Here is a 22,116-nt window from a genome sequence, read left to right as displayed (position 1 = left end):
GGATGCAATGCTGTGTCACTTTTTGGAGCTGCACTCATCAGTTTTCTGGGGATGAGCCTGTCGGGGCTAATGCGAGGAAGGCCCAGCTCCCGCAGCGTTGGGTTTTGAACTGTTCTTTTTATTTTTATATCACTGTGCATGCGCTGAGGCTAGGAGTCTGCAAGTAGTCTGCAACTCGGTCAGCCAGTTCAGTGAGCTTCTCTAGTAGCACATCACCTGCAGCCACGAGAACTGGGACCATGTTCTGCGGGAGGTGCTTGAGGAACAACTGACGCAGCAGCTTGTCCTGTTGAAAGGTGGAGACACCACCAAGAAGCTGGCGCATGTGTTGAAGGAGCTGTGAAGAGCGACTAACTGAGCTTCATAGCTGTAAGGAGCTGCTGGAGTCTGCTGTGCTCGGACTCCGACTTTGCGGGAAATGATAGCCGCCATCAACGTGTTGAAGGGATGGGTCAGATCCGGCGAGGTGATAACATCTGCTAAGTCCTCGGCAACGTCTGGAGGTAAGGAGGACATCAGATGTAAAAACTTAGTCTGTTGACTAGCGATATGCCGGAGATCGAAGTGTGCCTCAACCTGCAGGAGCCAGGTGCTGGGGCTGTTGGGCCAAAATGGTGGTAGGTTGACGTGTTGGAAAGCGGCCACCACAGCACCGCCAGGTCAGGCGCCTCCTGGGCGTCGTCACTGGCAGGAAGAGCGTTAGAGCCGGCAAAATCCATGTTGCAAGGTTGGAGCTGCATGTTCTTTACCGGGTAATGCGAGGAATACCGAGCTCTGGCAGCGTTGGGTTTTGAACTGTTCTTTTTATTTTTTATATCGCACTGTGCATGCTGCGCGGCCAGGAGCGAACTTCCTCTTCCTTGACGAGCGCTACACACTGAGCAAGTTGTGGCCTGAGGTAAGGGATGCTGCAAGCCTACAGAAGGTAAAGTCCCTTGATAATTTTAAAGTACAGGCACTCTTTGAACTATGCCACTGCCACGCTGACCTCCTCACCTCCTCTTTGCTCCTTGCACGCCCCCCCCCTGTGGGAAGCGATCTTGCACCCGTTCTTCTGCACGATGATTGGTCTCCCTGCCACTGCCCTTGGAAACGTGTTGATCTTGCATTTTGCTTGTGTTTTTCTTATTCATCCGTGCCATTTTTCTCCTCAGCTCGGCTGGCTCGGCGCTTTAGCTTGGCGTAGCGAACATTGTATGCTGTATTCCCTGCCCTCTGTGCTAGCACTATGCCTTGCTGTTGTGCATATAACTGCAGCAAGAAGCCTGAAGATGGCTATGCAGTTTTTATGATACCACAAGGAAAGCATGATGGCTTGCGCAGGAAGCAGTGGCTGCATAACATCGGCAGAGAGAACTTTGTTCCAACAAATAACAGTGTTGTTTGCGAGGTGAGGTGTCTCTTATTGCTTGTATCAAAGCATCCCCTAATGCTGCATTTTTTTTTCATTCTTCCGGCCTGCTCACCAGCGTTTTTGCTGCGGTAATTTGCACGTTGCATAAAAATTGGATTTTCCTCAGTATGCTTAATATTCATTCTTCTGGGACTCCTTCACCTCGCATATCGCCAACTGTTGTTATGTAGTCGAAAAAGCAGTGCTATGGATAATGCTTTCTGCTGTGAATATTTATGGGTGAAGATGCAGCCTCTCGGTCACACTTTTCACCATTGTTAGGATCCGTTGCCTGTTTTACCGAAAACTGAAATAGCGGCTTGTAGAGGAGCTATTATGTTCAACTTATGTCAATGTGTATGCCAGTCATACAATGAATGCATGCCCTGAAAAAATTAGTGGCAAGTATACCCGTGGTATTGCAGGTGATGAGTGCTAGCTAGTCCACATTGCATTTTTTTTCTCAAGTTTTAAGCCAAAAGCTTTTAGATCTCTGTTTCAAGGTTGCGTTGTGAACAGGAAATATCCCATGACCCAGGAAGGCCTCAAGTGACCCAAAGCATGTACAGCAATGTATAAGAGGTTAATGATTAGCCAAGTTAATTAATAATTCATTCGTGATAGAATTAAGGTGGATTAGAGAGGATTAGTGTATGAAGGAGGATTAAGCTGAATTAGGGTGGAATAAGGTGAATTAGGGTTAATGAAGGAGCATTAAAGCTGATTAGGGCAGATTCAGGAGCATTTGGGCGGATTAAGGGGTTTAAGGTCGATTAGGGTATTTAAACAAGGATTAGGTTTATTAGGGCGGGATAAGGTGAATTAGGGTTAATGAAGGAGTATTCATGCCGATTAGGGTAGATTAAGGTTGATTAGGGTATATAAAATGATTAAGGTGCAGGTATATTAGCGTGGATTAAGGCGAATTAGGGTTGATGGAGGAGGATTAAGACCAATTAGGATAGATTAAGGTGGATTAGGGTTGATGGAAGTGGATTAAGGTTCATTACAGTAGGCTTTACAAGGCTTTCACATTCATGTCACATTCATGTCTCTTAGGCGATACCTAAGGAACACTTGGATTTTTGGAATTTGCTGTGAACTACACTTTTACGCATGCATGAGTAGGTGACGATTATTATTTAGTTTTCTCACGGATACAGACAATGTGCAGGGGGTGTCCACATTATCGCGCACGCTTACTGTTGATATTGCTACACGCATCTGGTATTTGATTGTTTGAACGAGGTGCGTGGGAGCCATCACTCGAGAAAAGAGGAGGAAGAACGAACTGGGCTCGCACTGCGAATCTAACCGGTCAGCACTGCAACCGCTGTTGTAAATATAACCTGTAAATAGTTGCTTGTCTTACTGACTCGTCCTTCACACAACATTGTGGTGGAGGTGGAACGTTCCCTGTCCTCTCCATGGAGCTTCGAAGCGGCTCCATCTTCGTCTTCTCAGCCATGGCTTCTGATAGAGCCACCCCGTCGCCACCTACACCTGCGGCGCCAGCCACAATACACGTTACAGTTCCTAGTCTCTGTGATCCTGGGACATTCTCCACCCGAAATGACGTTGACATCGACGACTGGCTTAGCATGTATGAGTGTGTTAGCCAAAGGCACCACTGGGACCCTACCATCATGCCTGCCAATGTGATATTTTATCTGGACGGGACACCACGTGTCTGGTTTCGCACCCCTGAGATCGAGCTCTCCACCTGGAACATTTTCAAAGAATGGCTTCGCGACCTATTTGGCAAGCCGTCAGTTCGCCAACAGGCTGCGCGAAAAGACCTTGCCACCCGTGTCCAGTCGTCGACCGAATCGTATGTCTCCTCCATACAGGAACTGCTCGAGCTTTGCCGGAAAGTCGACGAGCACATGATTGAGGTTGACAATGTGGGCAATATCCTAAAAGGCATCACGGATGATTCAATTTGCTCGTCTATAACGACGTTTCTGGCATCGACGCCATCGTCAAAGAATGCAGTCACTTCGAGGCAGCCAAAAGCCGCCGCGTCATCCCACAGTTTTTCTGACTCCCAAACACCCCTGCCATGTCCTTTTGCGCCGCTCTTACCGCCACACGACCATTTCAAGATAACGTCACATGTATAGTTCGCTGAGAGATTGAAGTGGCGAGTCCAGCCCCCCTTCATCCACGACCCCCTGAAGGTACCTTTGACCAAGCGGCCCCCACTATTTCCGTTATTCAAGCAGTTGTGCGGCAAGAAATTGTAAACCTTGGCATCCTTACCACCTGCTCTGTCTCCTGACCTGATTCGGCACCCATTCCCATGTGTACAATCTGTAATGACCAGTATTTCACTCCCAGACCACGCAAACACAATCCTGCTGAATGGCAAACCCCAGATGACAAACCGATATGCTTCCGCTGCCACCGCATTGGTCATGTATCCCGCCACTGCTGCACAACCTTGATGCCGCTGTACTGGAACTCATTCCCTGCTCCTCGCCCATATGCCGACGCTCGACGTTATTCACCTGGCCGCCTGTACCCTACTTCTGATGCCCCTGACAGCCGCTCCTCCGTGCGATCGCAGTCGCCTCAATGCCGTCGCTCCTCGTCACCCCAGCCTTGCTGCTTTTCCATTCCAAACCGACGGACGGAAAACTAGGCCATGCAGCTTTTGGAGGTAGTGCTGCATCACGTTCATCCTGTCCAAATCTCCCGTTGACGCTCCTCACCAACACGAACCTAATTGAAGTAGACGTAGATGGTGTTCCATTGACGACATCAATTGATACCGGAGCCCAAGTGTCCATAATGAGCGCTAACTTATCTCGTCACCTCAAAAAAGTTGTTACGCCTGCCGTCACTCGAGCCGTACATGTCGCCAATGGCACCACTGTTGCCATCATGGGTATGTGCACTGCTCGCATAGGAATTGCTGGCCGCCAAGTTCCAGTCCTGTTCACCGTGCTGACCCGTTGCCCTCATGACCTAATCTTTGGGCTCGACTTTCTGACGACGCATTCTGCCCTCATCGACTGTGCTGCCAGTATGCTGTGCCTCGAGCTTCCCCTTGTTTCAGACGTTAGCCCCGAACAACCGAACACTCTCTGCACTACAGCGTTTGTTCGCTTACCTCCAAAAGCCCTAACCTTCATTGAATTGGCCTCAATGGCAACCGTGCCTGATGGCGACTATGTTGTTTCACCTATTTGTGATGTCCTCCTGGCGCGCGCCATCTCTGTGGCACACTCCGTCATAACCGTTGCCGCTTATCGGATGTGTCTCCCCATTATCAATTTCGGCTTGACAAAGCAAGTGTTACCTGAAGGCATAGCGGTGGCCACGCTCCGTTCAGTGACAGACAACCACGTCACTGCTTTTGCAGCCAATGCGTCTCCAGCTCCTCCTGATTACCTGCAGGATGCCTTGAACCTCGGCGGCCCATTACGTCCCATGGTCACTCCGGACCTCGCACCTGACCAAGCAGCCACCCTATATCGCCTTTTGCTTTCCTACCGTGACATATTTGATACTGACAATCGACCACTTGGTCAGACGTCCCTTGTTAAGCATCGGATAAACACTGGTGATGCTGTTCCCATTCACCGCCGACCGTATTGCGTGTCTACGGCAGAGCGGCAAGTTATTCAGCAGGAAGCAAACAAGATGCTCGCCAGAGTCATTGTTGAGCCCTCGTCGAGTCCTTGGGTGTCGCTGGTCATGCTCGTTAAAAAGAAAAATGGCATGTGACGTGTATGTGTTGATTACCGCCACCTAAACTGAATTACTAATAAGGACGTTTACCCTTTACCAAGAATCGACGACGTTCTTGATTATCTTCACTGTGCTAAATATTTTTCGGCCATCGACCTTTGATCTGGTTATTGGAAGATTTCCGTCGATGAGCAAGACCAAGAAAAGACCGCTTTCGTCACTTCAGATGGCCTCTACCAATTTAAGGTTATGCCGTTCGGTTTATGCAATGCCCTTGCCATGTTCGAACACAGGATAGACTCTCTGCTTCAAGGTTTCAAATGGTCAACTTGCCTTTGTTACCTCGACGACGTCCTTGTGTTCTCTCCTACATTTGAGATGCACCTTGAGCTCGTCGCAGCTATCCTTAATGTCTTCTGCGAGGCTGAGCTCCAATTAAACTCATCGAAGTGCCATTTCGGGCACTGGCAGATTACGGTGCTCGGCCATCTCGTCGATGCTTCCGGAGTACAACCTGACCTGGAGAAGGTTCGAGCAGTAACGGCTTTTCCTGTACCTCAGTCTGTTAAAGACATCCGGAGTTTTGTGGGGCTCTGTTCTTATTTCCGACGGTTCATGAAAGATTTCGCTGCAATTGCTTGGCCACTCACTGAACTTCTGAAGAAAGACATGCCATTCACATGGGGTTCCCATCAAGCTGCCACATTTTCATGCCTTATCACGATTCTCATCAATCCACTGGTCTTTGCCCACTTTGACCCATCCGCACCTACAGAGGTCCGAACCGATGCCAGTGGTTATGGGTCTTATCGCAACGCCAACACGGACATGACTGCGTTATAGCCTATGCTAGCCGGCTCCTGACAACTGCAGAGCGCAGCTATTCGATTACCGAGCACGAATGTCTTGCTCTCACCTAGGCTGTTTCAAAGTTCTGTCCATATTTATGTGGCAAGCCCTTCTCAGTAATCACAGACCATCATGCGCTCTGTTGGCTTTCGTCGCTCAAGCATCCTACTGGCTGGCTCGGTCGTTGGGCCCTCCGACTACAAGAATATCCCTACACAGTGACTTACAAGTCGGGACGCCAACACCAAGATGCAGATTGCCTCTCTCGCTACCCAGTTGAAGATGCGACCTCTACGTCCGATACTGACACCAATGCCTGTGTTCTCTCTCTTTTTCCACTGCTCCATGTCGCCGACGTGCAGCGCCGTGACCTGTCCTTGCGTATCATCATTGGCTGCCTGGAATCGTCACTTGCCAACAGTTCCCTTTGCCTATTCACACTTCAAGATGGTGTAGTCTACTGCCACAACGTTCACCCCGACAGCCCTGCATTACTCCTTGTGATCCCTAAACACCTTCGCTCGGCTGTTCTCCACGAACTTCACGACCTCCCCACTGCCGGTCACCTGGGTGTGTCATGTATCTATGACCAGATCAGCCGGCACTTCTTTTGGCCAGGGCTTGCTCACTTCGTTCGAAGATACGTAGCTGCGTGCGAGAAATGCCAGCGACGCTCCCTGCTGGGTACCTTCAATCACTTGACATTCCCACGAAACAATTATCTTGGGTTCGTTTAGGCTTACTTGGCCCTTTTCCTCTTTCTACCTCTGGGAACAGGTGGATCGCTGTGGCCACAGATTACGCCATGCGCTACGCCATCACCCGAGCGCTTCCTACAAGCTGCGCCACAGATGTCACCAATTTTCTTCTACGCGACATGATTTTATTACATGAAGCTCCACGACAACTTCTCACAGACCGTGGCCGGACATTCCTATCAAAAGTTATCGCGGACATCCTGCAGTCCTGTGCCAGGAGGCACAAGCTATCCACGTCATACCATCCGCAAACAAATGGCCGCACAGAGCGTCTCAATCACACTCTCACAGACATTCCTGCGAAATATGTCTCTTCAGACGACACTGACTGGGACCTCGCTCTACCGTTTGTCACATTTGCTTATAATTCCTCGCGCCACGACACAGCCGGTTATTCCCCATTTTGCTTCTGTTTGGCCGAGAACCAGTGCTGCCCCTCGACACAAGCCTCCCTGTTCCTGCGGCACCGACCAGTGAATATGCACTTGGCGCCATCGCCTGCTGTGCCCACGCAAGGGAAATTGCCCGTGACTGCCTTCTGAAATCCCAAGAGAGTCAAAGGCGTTTGTAGGAGCGGCGACATCGAGACATGCACTTCCCGCCTGGTTCTTTGGTGCTTCTATGGTCTCCATCGTGTGAGGTCGGCCCGCCAGAAAAACTGCTGTCTTGTTACACAGGCCCATAGCAAGTGCTTCGTGCCGTGACTCCCGTCACCTACGAGATCGCCCCTGACGTCTCATCTGCTTCCCACTCCAGTGATATCATGCATATTACACGACTGAAGCAGTATCACCCTCCCAGTGCTGACATTTAGACACTCTGGGACGTCGCTTCTGCCGCCGGGGAATTATGCTACACGCGTGTGGTATTTGGCTGTTTGAACGAGACGCGTGGGCGCCATCACTCAAGAAAAGAGGAGGAAGAACGAACTGGGCTCGCGCTGTGAATCTAACCGGTCAGCGGGGACGAAATGTGAAAACACCCAGCTACCTATATTTAGGTGCACGTTAAGCAATCCCAGGTGGTCCAAATTTCCGGAGTCCTCCACTACAGCATGCCTCATAATCAGATCGTGGTTTTGGCACGTAAAAATCCATAATTTTAATGTTTAGCACTGCAACATATTTCACCCTAATCCACCTTTATTGAGTTTAATCCTCCATAATCTACCATAAACCTCCTTCATTGACCATAATTCTTCTTATTTCACCTTCTACATTATTTGACCATAATTCTCCTTAATACACCTCAATCAATCACTAATCGATCATTAATTAACTTGCTAATCAGTAATTATCTCTTATACACGGCTGGATATGCTTTGGTTCGATTCCAGCCTTTCTTGGATCACATATTTTCTATACCTCAAAATGCGACCTTGAAACAGAGATGTAACGCTTTCGCTTAATAAGCCACATGCAGAGGGATGTGCCACAAGCAATATTAGCTCAGATGCACAAAGTAAAGCATCTCATCATGTGGTAGAAAAATTCTCTGGAGTATAGAACTCGCCTCAAAGCTCATTTTACATCAGTATACCCCATTCAAACGGCATTAAGAAAAAAAAAAAAACGAACTCCTCATAAACGTTGCAGTTAGCATTATCGATGCTGTTATCAGCATTTCTCAAAATTTTCAACACCACGGGCGTGCAACTGGCCCAAAATAACGTGCCTCCGTAGAATGCTGAGGCCTGTTTGCGGGAGAAAAAGCTTGCCGTGCGCAGCCAGCGGGCGAGGATAATCGAGGAGGAAAGCGCCGCGAGGAGTAGAATGTCGCTACTTTCAAATTATCGAAGGCCTTTAAAAGGGTGCGGCGACGGCGAACATCTCGAGTGGCTGGTGGACGCAGAAGGCCTGCGGTCACGGTATGTCAGGTCATGTGGAGCATCAAATGGAAGGCGTTGGTTGTCATTGTGGTGGTAGTAAAAGGAAGAGCATGAAAACGAGGACTGAGCTGTGCCCCACGCCGTTACAATGGAAGCATATGGGCTTGTCGTCAGGATTTAGATGGAGTCGAAACGCCGGCAGAGGTAGACGAAGAGGGGCAGTAGGTCTAACCGAAGGGCGGGTTACGGAGCACACGGTTTGAATGCCTGCATTTGCCACTTCTTCACGGACAACTGCCTGGGTGATGGAGATCGTCGATTGAGTATCCTGCGAAGGGCGTATGAAAGTAGATGGCAACGCAGCCTCGATTTCGCGCTGCATAGTTCGGACAACGCTATCCGTAGAGGATAAATGGACTAATGAGCGTCTTCGCACGGCGACGTAGCGGTGGTGTTTGGAAGCCGCATGAATTGTTGGGCGATGCGACGGCTCTTTGCGTCTTCAAAACGCCTGCTCCAATTTGATCAACCATCGAGCAGTGTTTAAAAACAAGCAAATTAAATGCATCGTCGGCGATGCCTTTCAGAATATGCCTCACTTTGTCAGCCTCGGGCATAATGGAATCGACGTGGCGGCAAAGAGCTCGGACATCAAGGATGTACGCAACGTACGGCTCTGTAGCTGTCTTAGCTTGACGGGATAGATCTTTAGCAGCGGTGCGTGCTGCTCCCTGGAGGTACACTCTAAGCACAGTTTACACCCTTTGGCGTGCCCCTTCTGCCACACAACGATAATCGTCATCTGCCTTGATGCGTTTCCTTACTTTAACGCTGCGAGCCCGGAACTTTCCAGTAACGAACGGCACGCGCGTTATCAGAAGGGGCACTCCAAAGGGTGTAAACTGTTCTATTTCTCATTTAGAGCTCAAAATGATCAGTGCAAGAGATTTCTGATGTGTCAGACAGTCACATGGCTATGGTCCAATGGTTACTCGTCCAAGACTTTGCGCATTGATGGCTATGTTTGATGCAACTTGAGTAGCTTACTTATAATGGTCTACTAAATACAACAACCATTTTGCCCCTCTCCTTTGATATTCTACACTCTGACACAGAAGACAAAAATCCAAACAAATATTTGTTTATGTCAATATTCAAAAGGCAGACAGGCTTTCGGCTTCAGCACTTGTATGCTTTGTATATCAATGTCCATGTATGGGTATGTCATCTAATGTGAAAACACTTTGTTTGATTTATTACTACCTTCATATTTCTTTTAATTTTCCACAAGTTCTCTCGGATCCGCACATACAGATATCTCCTTCAATGGAGGTACGTGTGCTGTGCCTACATTAGTGCAGTAAATGTTATGAAAGCTGTGAATTCATAAAATAGAAAGCCTGTTAAATATAAACAAGAAACCTACAGACAAGAGCATCACAACAAACCAGCTGAGATGGTGGTACAACTCTAAAGCTTAGTTCCCACCTGTGCTGTCGAACGGTTATAACCGATATGCTTATGAAGGTTTGGGTCATTCACATTTCAAGTGATGAGTGATGGTTGCTACATCTTCCTCTGTGTCTGTCAGTGGCCTAAGTACATGTAACGGGTTGAGCTGGGTTATTATTGGTGTATCTGAAGTGATGCATCATACACCAACTTCAGCATACAATCTGATTGGCTAACAGTGTGCAGGAATTGGTCTTGGAGCTATAAGTTCGTTGGTGGCTTTCCACTAAATTAACTGTTGAAGAGGGAGATTTTGCTTGATTGAAAGGCCCAAGTGAAAATGAGCCTAGAATTCATGACACCAAATACAGTCGCCATGTACGACTGAAGAACAACACGACAGAATGATGAGCAGTGAAATTCATCTCAATAGTCTACAAAGTAGTGTAGGTGTGTTCAGTATTTCAGTGCCGGTATGCTAAACACAAAACTTTAGTTGTTTAGATGACATAATCAATAACATCACTCTAACAAGCGACCGAAAAAGGCCAAATAAAAAACTGCTGTGTCAGGTACTCTGATTGGTCTAAAATATGCATTCTCATATGCAGCGGATACATTCCATAAATTGGCTTACATACAGGTATTAAATGTAACTACAACATGTGATGAAATTTATGTAGGACCAACTGAACACTGTATAGAACACCTTTGATGGGGTTTAGTTGGTGCGACATGTCTTGATAAGTTGTGCTGTTTTATTTACACAACATGCACATAAATGCAAGGTCTGCATACATATTGCATTTACATATTGCTGTGTGTGCCAAATAAACAGCACAACTTATACAATCAAGACGTAAGTAGGTACTGTATTTTGTAGTGGACTCATCATCATCATCAGCCTATTTTTTTGTCCACTATGGGACGAAGGCCTCTCCCTGCGATCTCCAATTATCCCTGTCCTGCGCCGACCAATTCCAACTAGTGCCCACAATTTCCTAATTTCATCGCTCCACCTAGTCTTCTGCTGTCCTAGAGTGCGCTTCCCTTGTCTTGGTACCCATCCTGTAACCCTAATGGTCCAAGTTATCTAACCTGCACGTTACATGACCTGCCCAGCTCAATTTTTTTTCTCTTAATGGCAATTAGAATATTGGCCATACCCATTTGCTCTTTGATCCGAACTGCTCTTTCTGTCTCTTAACGTTATGCCTAGCATTCTTCGTTCCATCGCTCTTTGCATGGTCCTTAACTTGTTCTCAAGCTTCTTTGTCAATCTCCAAGTCTCTGCCTCATATGTCAGCACGGGTCAATGTACTAAGCCAATCCCTATTAGTTATGCAATTATTTCTTTTTCTCACATGCTGCAAGTCAACTGCGTGCATTAGTTAAGCTAATCTTGTTAGACTAAGCTGGGCTTAGGTATCATTTCCAGAATATAAAATGAAGAAGTGACCATGTGTATGGCTCTAAAATTGACGGTTTGACAATATCTTATCTGGCTCGGTAGCAAACTTATGACAAAAGAAAAATCTAGCACTCTGATAAAAACAGTGTGGCTAATATAGGGAGCAGATATTCTGCCGGCAGAGTCACTTGAAAATTTGGGAGCAGTCCGTCCTCAGTGGCTGGCTTTGATTAGCTTACTAATGATCACATATTTCGAGAATTTGTGTTGCACAATATTTTCATGACAGCCAATAGGCATCCTTTACATTGTGGTAGCAGTTTAATTCTCAAGCATAATGCACTATGACCATGAACATGTTAAAGAATGAAAAGAGGCGAGGTGCCTCTTTCCATAACCTGATAGCATGGCTGAAAACAGTTAAGTTAATGAGTAGAATTGTGGCCTGTGCAAAATAAAGATCAACAAGATGGCCGCTTACGGCCTCCTGTATCCTACACCCACGAATGATTGGTAGCAGTGCACTTACAGCTAGATGCAGTAGGAAAGCACCTACTGGGCATACCTTGCAGGCACAAGTCAAGCACATTATGCAACACTGTCAGCAGAATCAATGAGAGGATAGAACCTAAAGCAGTTCCCAGGCAGGTTATGCTGCACTGGTAACACATTCCATTGGCATCCGTGAGGGCAGGGAGTGCTCGAGCCCGCCTGGAGTTTTCCTTTACGGGGCTCAGCCGCCCCACTCCCTCCGTCTTTCATCCCCACTTTCCTTCGCCTGTCACAGCCCCATCTACTGCTTGTTGCCACCTTGTTGAATAAACAAAATGTTGTTCATCAATACATCCCTTCCCATATCTCTCAATCATGTTATCTGGCCCTTCTCTCTGGTGATGCCGGTGGGTCAAATGGACAAAAAAGCAGTGTTCGATCTACTCTCAGACATGTTGGGGACAATATGGCAAGGATGTCCTTATTCTCGACAATGTCGTCTCCCGAGATGACATCCTTTTGGATCCAACAGAATTTTGTGCCATTTCCGAGTTTATTTTTTTAAAAATGAAGACAATGAAAGAACTTCGCAGCTTCCTCAGTTTTTGTTCACATTTTCACAGTTTCATCCGTAACTTCGCTTCCATCAATCATAGCACCTTTGACTGACTTTCTCCACAGCAGCGGCGACCTTCCGACATAAGACAATGCATTCATCACTCTCTGCGAGCTACTTAACGTCACCTGTGATCCCGTGACATTCTGACACATTTGCTCTGAATGAAATTCACACATATGCAAGCGGCATTGGCCTCAGCGCTGTGCTTGCCCAGCATAAACCTAGATTCGGTGAGTACATTGTTGCAATTATGCCAGTCATGCACTCACTAAAGCCAAAGCCAACTATTCAGATATGAAAAGAGAGTGTCCAGCCATCACAGAAGCCTTAGGAAAATTTCGCCCTTATCTTTACGGATGCCCATCCAACGAGGTTATACAGACCATCATGCGTTGCGTTGGCTGTCCTCCTTGAAAGATCCATCTGGTCGACTCGCCCGCTGAGCATTAGGCTCCAGGAGTATGACATTCACGTCATTTACCGATCGGGACGCAAACATTCTGATGCAGACATGCTGTCCTGCTCACCTCTCCTACCTGGTGTTGTGACCCCCATCTGTGTCCACCTGCGAAGTGTCACCAACATGCTTCTGGAGCAGAGAAAGAACCCCTCGCTTGCTTCCCTTATCATTGACATTACTTCAACCTATGTTGCGTCCTATCTCACGAGAAATAGACCGCCAAGCGCCCCATCATTTTTGACAGTTGGCTATACCATTGCAACTACCTTTCTGAAGGACACAAATGGCTATCGGTTATTTCCCGCCATCTATGCTGACCCACTGTGTGCACATGCCGGAGTGTTGAAGACTTACAGCCACCAACAGCAGCGGTACATTCCACTTCTAATGGCGCAGATTGTACCACTTTGTTCGCTATTATGTCTCTTCAACTGCTCCACTACAGCCGTTGCTTTGTCCTGCACATCCCTTTGACTGTATCAATTTGTACAGACCCCTTCCCATCACTCCTGCTAGATAATCGTTGCCATAGATCACCTCACCCGATACACAGAGACTACGGCCAGGTGAGCAGCTTAGTGACCAAGGACATGCCTTTCTGTCAGACATTGTCAAAGTGATTCTAAAGCAATGGCACCGAAGCACCACTGCCTACCATCCTCAAACGAGTGGTTTGAAAGAGTGATTCAATTGAACAGTGGGCGACATGTTGGCAATGCAAGTCACTTCCAACCACTCAAACTGGGATTGTGTTCTTCCCTATGTGACGTACGCTATAATACCACGATGCAGACCACCAGTGGATTCTCCGTACTTGCTACATTGCAGGCCCTCCTGCATGCTAGACAACATCCTTCCATGCCACTCCGACGCGAGTGAGTCCATGACAGTGGCTAAATACAGTGTCACCAGATTGCCCCACCACTGCTCAAAGTGTCTTATACCCGTGACTCACTCGTGTGGCTCTGGATCCCTTGAGCCAGCCATTCGATAGAACTTCTTTCGAAATACCACAGCCCTTACTGTGTTGTCAAGCAAACTTTGCCAGTGAATTACGTCATCAAACCGCTTGAGCCATCAATAATGCTGAAGGCGTGAGACTGTGCATGTAGATCGGCTAAAGCCTCACTTTACCCTGCTGTCATGTCCTGCCCCTAAGTCACCAGGATCGCTCTCTTCCAGAGGGGAAGTAAATTTAGTGAGGAATATTAGACCCATTTGAAGAAGCAGAGTTGCTCACGCAGGAAGAAGCTTGACAATGCTTCAGAAAATCGAGGCTTGTGCTGTTTTCTGCTACTGTCAGTTTGCTTGCTACGACTGTGTATAAAAAATGATGATCTCAAACATCCCATATAGCACAAACAAAAAGGCAGTCTTTTGCTTGCTCCATTTTTTTCTGGTCAGTGTAGCCCTACATCAGTTAAACCTATTTTTCGCTGTAACTCTGGTCATTCAAAAATTGGTGAAAAGTCGAATTGCAGTGTCTGCCTTAGGGCGACTTTGTTGAAGTCATGTCACTACACAATGGACAAAAGCTTTACAAATCGAGTAACCAGACTAAAATGGATGGGGAACATATTATTCATAGAGCAGCTGAAGATGTTATCAAGCTACGGTAGAACAACCAAAGGGGTCAAGAAAGAGAAGTCCCACAGTGTGTCAGGCCTTACACCCAATCGCTTTTGCTCATGGACTAAAGAATGTTGCCAGCTGGTTTGGTGTTGATTTCAGCGGCTCTGCCAAGCTGTGGCAAAAAAGAATGACAAGACAGAAAGTAAATGTGTTTGTGCAGTTAAAGAAAACTCAAAGCTCGTTAGATGCAAAACAGGTGTAAGTGTACGTGTTACCATTAACCTGAGGCCAAGTTTACATAGGCCGAACTGGCTGGTGTTCTATACATGCTTAGAAAAGCATCTTCATCACTAGGTAAAGATAACTATTCACATTTACCCACCACTGTAAACAGCGTCATTGTGAACCTGTTTTTTACAATAGCTAAGTTCCATTTCCACATAAAAATAATCTAACACACAGAATAACTGAGAGCTTCTATATCAGAAACTGTACAGATGTATGTTAGTGACTGTTTCAGAATTCATGTTTTTGAACACATTATTTTTTATTTGTTGCTGTTTTTATTGTATGTTTGAATCATTCTGCATGAGTCAGCTCTTGTTCGTTAACTTCCAGTGTCCCCCTTTCTCTTGCATGCGCTGCAGTTCAATGACCATGTGTCCACATCTATTGGATCACAGTGCACAATAAATTGACAGAGTGAAGACGCCACAAAGCACTGGGGGCAAGACTCTTCTGTGCTGCAATCTTGCAGTATGGTCTGCACAGAGTGTACTTGGCAGTGTTGGGTCTTCTTGGTAGAGACAACTGGAATTAAGTGCCCACTGTGGTATGCATGCTGACAATGCAGATGAGGAGCATCAATTGGTTGTACCTGGGCAGGTGACGAAGTTGGTGCTGCAGTTGGTGCTGCGATTGTAATGGACGACACCACCGCTGACTAATTGTAGCCTACACAGCACTGTGTGAACAGTCGGCACAGAGCCTTGAAGACCTTGTCTCTGGCCATGTCACCGCTTCATTTTAATAGACCGTAGTGCTTATGCACTGGATATCTCTCGTGGACAAGCTGGTTAAGAGTAAAAACTCGATTTACTGCAGACATATAGTTTCATGTAATGACTTTCATTAAAAATAAATTGATTGAGGGAACCGAACTCAGTATATATAGTGGTTGTCTGCTATCTCAGTTATTATTAACTCGATAAACTGGTGCAGACATGCACAGCTAAAGGACCACAAAATAATGTTTTCTGCCAAGTGTTTGTAAGCATGATGGCTGCTTCCTTACAAGCAGATGTCAAGCTAATCCTCTTCAGTGTCTGCAAACGCGTTCAGTTAACAGCATAACAGGTCTTGCAGCATTTTTCAAGTGCCAGTGGCAAGCTTGATATCGTACAACGCAGTGTGGGAGCACACACACTTTTAAACAGAAAGGCATTTTGTTGAGCCTTGCACAAAATGCAGAATATATACACAAAACGTCAATAAGCTGTGCGATGGCCAAGAACAATCAGCATAGGTCACATTTTGTAATGATTAACTTGCAACTCTTACCAGTCATATGGTAACAACAGCTTGAGCAGACTGCAAAGAGTGGAAACAATGTAAATAGATCAGGCAAAATTCCCAGACCGCATATATTTCAGTGGCTCATCGTAGCTGAAGTTAGGCGTAATAGACACAACCATCCGTTCTGGTTTGTTTATGTGCACTGTTTTATATCACACATGATAGTACACAGCCTTCAAAGCAGTGGCGGTAAAGTTCGCGCGTGGCTGCGAACAGTTGGTTTGGTGCAACAGCCAGTAATAGTGCTTAGACTGTACTGCCAGTATATTCTAGGCACTATAGTGTTAGGTAGGAGATAGCTTGCAAGAGTTTTGAACTGATTAATCAGCCACTTATTAACAATGTTGCACCCCATCATATTTCAGTCTTGGGGGCGAGGACTTACAAAGTCACCATCTGTCGGAAGCACCTCCCTTGCATAGTATGCGGGATTGCGTGGCGTGCTCCTCGCAGGTTTCGCTTACGGTGCTCAATAAAAACACCACGCGGCAGCCCTCCTGGACATTTCTCTAAGTACTCTCAAAACGAGGGAAATCTTTACTGTTGAAATAATAATTTTGGACAAACTTAAAAGCACAGAATCGTTTACAGACGCTATCTCTTTACGGAATACATACAGTGAACGTTGCACTGTTTCCGCGATGGAGTCTCCCTGAAGTAACCACATACTCCCAAGAAGATCAACCGAGCAAAGAATGTTTATTGCGGCTATTGCGTGCAATATATAGCACACAGCAAGAAAGAGGGGAAGGGACAAATAGAAAGTAAGGGAAGAAAGTGATTACAGCAGGTGCGCCCAGCTTCATAGGCACGTGCGGTGCCATGACGATACAACAGTCTCCACTTCTCTTAGGGAGAGAACCTATTAGGGGGACGTCTCGAACGGGTAGATCTTCGTAGTTCAAGGGTTGTGGTCTCATCCGTCGTATTCGTACTAGCGGTCTTGTCGACGGCTCTGTCGCCTCTGACGACGCGGCTGCACTTGCTCCGAGTCCTGCACCACCACACGCGGTTGCACTTGGTCCAAGTGTCGTCGCATTAATTCACCCTCCGGTCCCTCGGCAGTCACCATACGAGACCCCTCTGTTGTTTGGACACATGCTTGAGTCCATGGGTCTCCGAGGCAACCGTAGTTTCGCACCCAAATTGGTTTGCCCTTCTGCAAGAAATCATTGGCAAAAGGGTAACTGTAATGCTCTGTTTCTGACGGCAACAAGTTATCTAATCGGGAGCGTATCTCACGCCCCATCAGCAGCATAGCCGGCACTTTTCCGCCCAACAGCGGCGTTCGTCGGTAGTTGTGCAAGATCCTGGCCAGCCGCGTTTGCATTGATCCTTGCCCGTTTTTCTGCAGGCTTTGTTTTATCGTTCCGCCAACCCATTCGATTGAGGGTGATATGGTGCAGTGCGCATGTGCTTTATTCCATTCACCATAGTGAAAGTCTGGAATTCCCGGCTTGCAAACTGCGGCCTATTATCTGTGATGATTGTGCGTGGCAACCCAAAAGTGCTAAAGAGGGTGCGCAGGGCATCTATGGTTGTCCCAGTTGTGGAAGTTCGCAAAGGCACAGCTTCCATCCACTTACTGTGTGAATCGACTACAATTAATAGCATGTAGCCATCCACCGGACCTGCAAAATCAATGTGCAGACGAGACCACGGCTGCCTGGTTTCTGGCCATGGGACTGGTACCTGGCGTGGAGGCATCGGTGCAGCTTGAACACATAAGTGGCATGTCTTACCAAGCTGCTCAATCTGTTTATCAGTGCCGGGATACCAAAGCAGCGAGTGAGCTAGTCTCTTCATCGTGGTGATTCCTTGATGTGTCTCATGAATCAGCTGCAACACTGCGTTCCTGGCTGCTTTAGGCACGACGATGCGGTGGCCCCAGAACACCAGGCCTTCTCTCACAGTTAGCTCGTCCCTCCGGACTAGGTAAGGCTTCAGAGTGACTTGCTCCACGTCTAAATGCCGAGGCCAGCCTTCCTGCACCCACTTCCGCACCGCAAGTAGCTCCTCATCTTCGGCTGTATAGCGGGCCAGTTGTTTGGCTGACAGCACTCTACTGTCCAAACAGGCGGTGAGAAGTACGTACTCACAGTCATCAGCGCCGTCCTCGTCTACGGACACTTCCTTGGAAGGCGCTGCCCGTGGCAGGCGGCTGAGTGCATCAGCCAGAACATTCGCCTTGCCGTCCTTGAACTTGACGATGTAGGAGTAGGTGCTCAACTGCAGGGCCCACCGTTGTATGCGGGCGGCCGCCATGGCTGGAACCGGCTTATCTGGATTGAAAATACTGACTGATGGCTTGTGATCAGTCAGAAGTGTGAATTTCCTACCTAACAAATATGCCCTGAATTTCGCCACTCTAAACACTAATGCCAGGGCTTCCTTTTCAAGCTGCGAATACTTCCGCTCTGCGTCTGTGAGTATGCGGGAGCGGAAGCCAATGGGTTGCCTCATCCCCTCAGCTGTGCCGTGAGAAAGGACAGCTCCAATGCCGACTGATGAAGCGTCACATTCTAGTACCAACAGTTTGTCCGGTTCGTAATGGGCAAGAAATTCTGCTTTACTTATCAGTGCTTTGACCTCTTGGAACGCCTGCTGCTGAGCAATGCCCCACTTCCACTCCGTCCTGGTGCGCAATAGTTCATACAGAGGTGCAAGGATCGTGGCTGTCTGCGGTAGAAACTTTTGGTAATAGGTGACCAGACCCAAAAGTGACCTTAACACGGGCTGACACACGGAAAATTCTTCTAACAAGACTTGAACACCATTGTCAACTTCACGAATGGCTGCACTCTCACCTTCCTGCGTTGCGCTAAGCACCGACTCCCCAAGAAGGTCCAGTGCGGTCATGACGTCCCGGCCACATAGGTTGGGACCGGAACAACTCAGCACCACTAATGTGGCTTTCGTAGTCTTCGAACCCAAGGAAACGTCGAACTGTAACTGGCCATGCACCGGCAGTGGTCCAAGGAAGCATGACAACTTGAGTGGCGACTCTTGCAGTTTTGGCCAGGCATCTTGATGCTGTACGTAGGTGGGCCAAGTGATGATATAAACCGGGGACCCTGTGTCCAGCTGCATCTTGATTGCTATTCCATTCCAAAGTAGAGTGCACATTATTGCCTTTATGGTGTGAATGTTTCCAACGAAATTATCTGCCGTTTCAACGAGGAACAGAGCTCTTCTGATCCCGGATCGTTGCAGTTTCCTGCTGATGGATGCACGGCATTAATTTACTGGTGTGGCCACGTGAACGCTTCCCTCGTTCTGCTGTCTGCTTGTCCGGGACACATCTTGTGAACATGACCACACTGCTGGCACCGGTAGCACTTCGCCGAGTGGAACCGGCAGGTTCTGGGGTCGTGCCCTGTTCTTTCACACCTGAAGCATGGTGGCCGACTTTCACGTCGTGCATACATGTTTCTTAACATGTGTACGCCTTCGTCTTCAGGCGCCGTCTTCAATGTCTTCACATTTTCTTCCGCCATTTCCACTGCTAAGGTGATTTCCTCTGCTTTGTTTCTTGTTAAGGATGCCTTCGAAAGCAGTTGACGACGTACCGGGTTGTCTTGCAAGCCACAAACTATACGGTCCCGGAGCATCCTGTCAAGTGAAGTGCCGAAGTTGCAGGTATCCGCCAATTGCCAAATGGCTACAAGAAAATCTCTAACTGGCTCTCCTGGCATCTGGTTGCGTGAGAAAAATTTGTAATATTGGGCTATTTCATTCGGGCTCGGCGAAAAATGCTTCTGCAGTATGTCGAGTGCTTCATTGTACGACAGCTCGTTCACCTTTGTTGGCGCACAGCGTCCACTAACGACGGCCACCGTGTGAGTGCTCAGCCCTGCTACGAGCAATGCTCGCTTCTTCTTTTCTTCTGTGATGCCGTTGCCTTCGAAGAAAGCTTCTAGCCATATTAGATATGCCGGCCAGTGGTCCGTAGCTTCCTTGAACTGCGGTGGGCTTGTGTATCCGGCCATGTCTACCGGGGTGTTGCTGGTGGGCGGCAGGCTCATCCCATCTTCGTCGCCACTGAAGTAACCACGTACTCCCAAGAAGATCAACCGAGCAAAGAACGTTTATTGCGGGTATCGCAGGGTATCGCATGCAATATATAGCACACAGCAAGAAAGAGGGGAAGGGACAAATAGAGAGTAAGGGAAGAAAGTGATTACAGCAGATGCGCCCAGCTTCATAGGCACGTGCGGTGCTATGACGATACAACACTCCCGAACAGGCTTCCTACGTGAAAGGTAAGGAAACACCGAGAGCAAACTATATGAATTATGTTCTTATAGTGGGCTGTCTGTATAACTAAATGGAGCATAACTGAATGAAGCCTGAACGTAGCGATCGCACGGGTTTGTAGTGACCGACTGTGCGTCTGCATGCATCTCTGCGTACAATGTTTCGCTTTCGCTGAGAGCTTGTTTTCGCACCATACCAAAAGCTTTAGGCAGCATATGAGCACTTTACCGTACACAAGCAACCACTGTTGCATGGACGCTATCAAAGCTGTTCAAAAATAATTTTGTTTTAACTAGGGATTTCGACACCTACAGCGACTTTTGATCTGCAGTCGGGGGCAATTCAATCTTTCTTTTTCTCTAAATTCGTAAGATGTAATAATATCATTACATGTATTTCTCAAGTTGTATCGCACTGTCTGTTTATCTATCTTTTCAGCAAGCAATTTCCTGCTGCTTCTTTATCGTAATCCAGTGCATTAATTCATAACACAAACATGACGACATGTCATGCCTTTCTTTAATGTGCTTCTTACCGCTCCCTTTCCATTCCAGTGAACTTGCCAGTACCTAGCATCAACAAATTCATAGACCAAACCATCATGACATTAGCCGGTTAGCGGGTGCATGTGAGCGTCTCAGTGCGCATTTTCTGCTACTCACCGAACGTTGCAGTCCCAGCGCTGTAGAACAGGTCTTCCTCACGTCTGTGCTTGGTGCATACCCGACTTGCAGCCCATGGCTGTCTGCTGATTCTAAGTTTCGCGAGCCAAGCTGCACGCAGCTCCTTGCCCTGCGGCTATGTGTGAATAAGGCTGACAGCGGGCTCCGTTGCGTACATCGGGCACTGCGGCACTGAGCAGTAGCCTACCATGCTGCACGCCCCCGAAGGCAGCCACTACCTATTATAGTACTTTCAAGTGTTGTCAAGCAGACACCCAGGGTGGGAAAGCCTCGCCATTTAATCAGAACTGCAGTGCAGGCGGGACTTTTCAGCTCGCTTCGGTGCTTCCGAAGCAGCCGATGCGGTCGCTATGTCCACGTGATCCCTCATGCCACGTCATGCCGACGGTGGCACCAGCTTTCCCGGTGGTGGAGCTCACCCCTAATATTGAATCTTCATTCTGAACTACAAAAAAAGGTTTGCAGTGACCACTTAAAGGAAATTTTTGTTTTATTAAAATGAGAATTTGAATGCATAGGTTTATATGGTAATATTAATGGAAAATACAATTACATTGTTATACCCATTAGTTGATTATAACTATGGTTCTGCACTTTTGGATTAATCTGACAGAATACTAAAAACACTTGGCAGTACAACAATGGTTTGGATTTATAAAAAAAATTCTGAATTTCAGAGCCCTCAGTTGTGATCGCGTGACTGTGCCTCCTAAACACGAGGCATTAGCGCCGTGCTTAAGTATCTTGGGATGGTAGAAAACTTGAAAAAAAATGGCAAAAAAAGCAAAATTCATGTGGCCATGGAAAAACTTGCCCACACAACCTGCTCAAGCTCCTGAATACAAATAAAGTGCTCTCAATTATTTAAAAAAGCTATTGTTTAGCATGTGTATGATTGCCATGACTTGAAGTACTGCTAAGTCGATGGAATCTGTGGCAATCTTTAGCACTAACGTTTAATGCATGCTTGACATTATAGCATCACTGTGCAACACCTTCAGTGCTTCTGTCACAGAAAAGTTAGTCACAGACAAGCTACACTTCTGACAACTAGCAGTACACCAGTGAGTT

At 47.3% G+C, this 22,116-nt stretch overlaps 1 pseudogene; it reads right to left on the bottom strand.

The window, feature by feature from the left end:
* Positions 1–201: 201 nt before the first annotated feature.
* On the bottom strand, positions 202–20,213 carry LOC142575023 (uncharacterized; annotated as a pseudogene).
* Positions 20,214–22,116: the final 1,903 nt, after the last annotated feature.

This window comes from Dermacentor variabilis, chromosome 3 (assembly GCF_050947875.1).
Source record: "Dermacentor variabilis isolate Ectoservices chromosome 3, ASM5094787v1, whole genome shotgun sequence".
In the NCBI taxonomy this organism is placed as follows: Eukaryota; Metazoa; Arthropoda; class Arachnida; order Ixodida; family Ixodidae; genus Dermacentor; species Dermacentor variabilis.
This window is presented reverse-complemented; position numbering and strand designations above follow the sequence as displayed.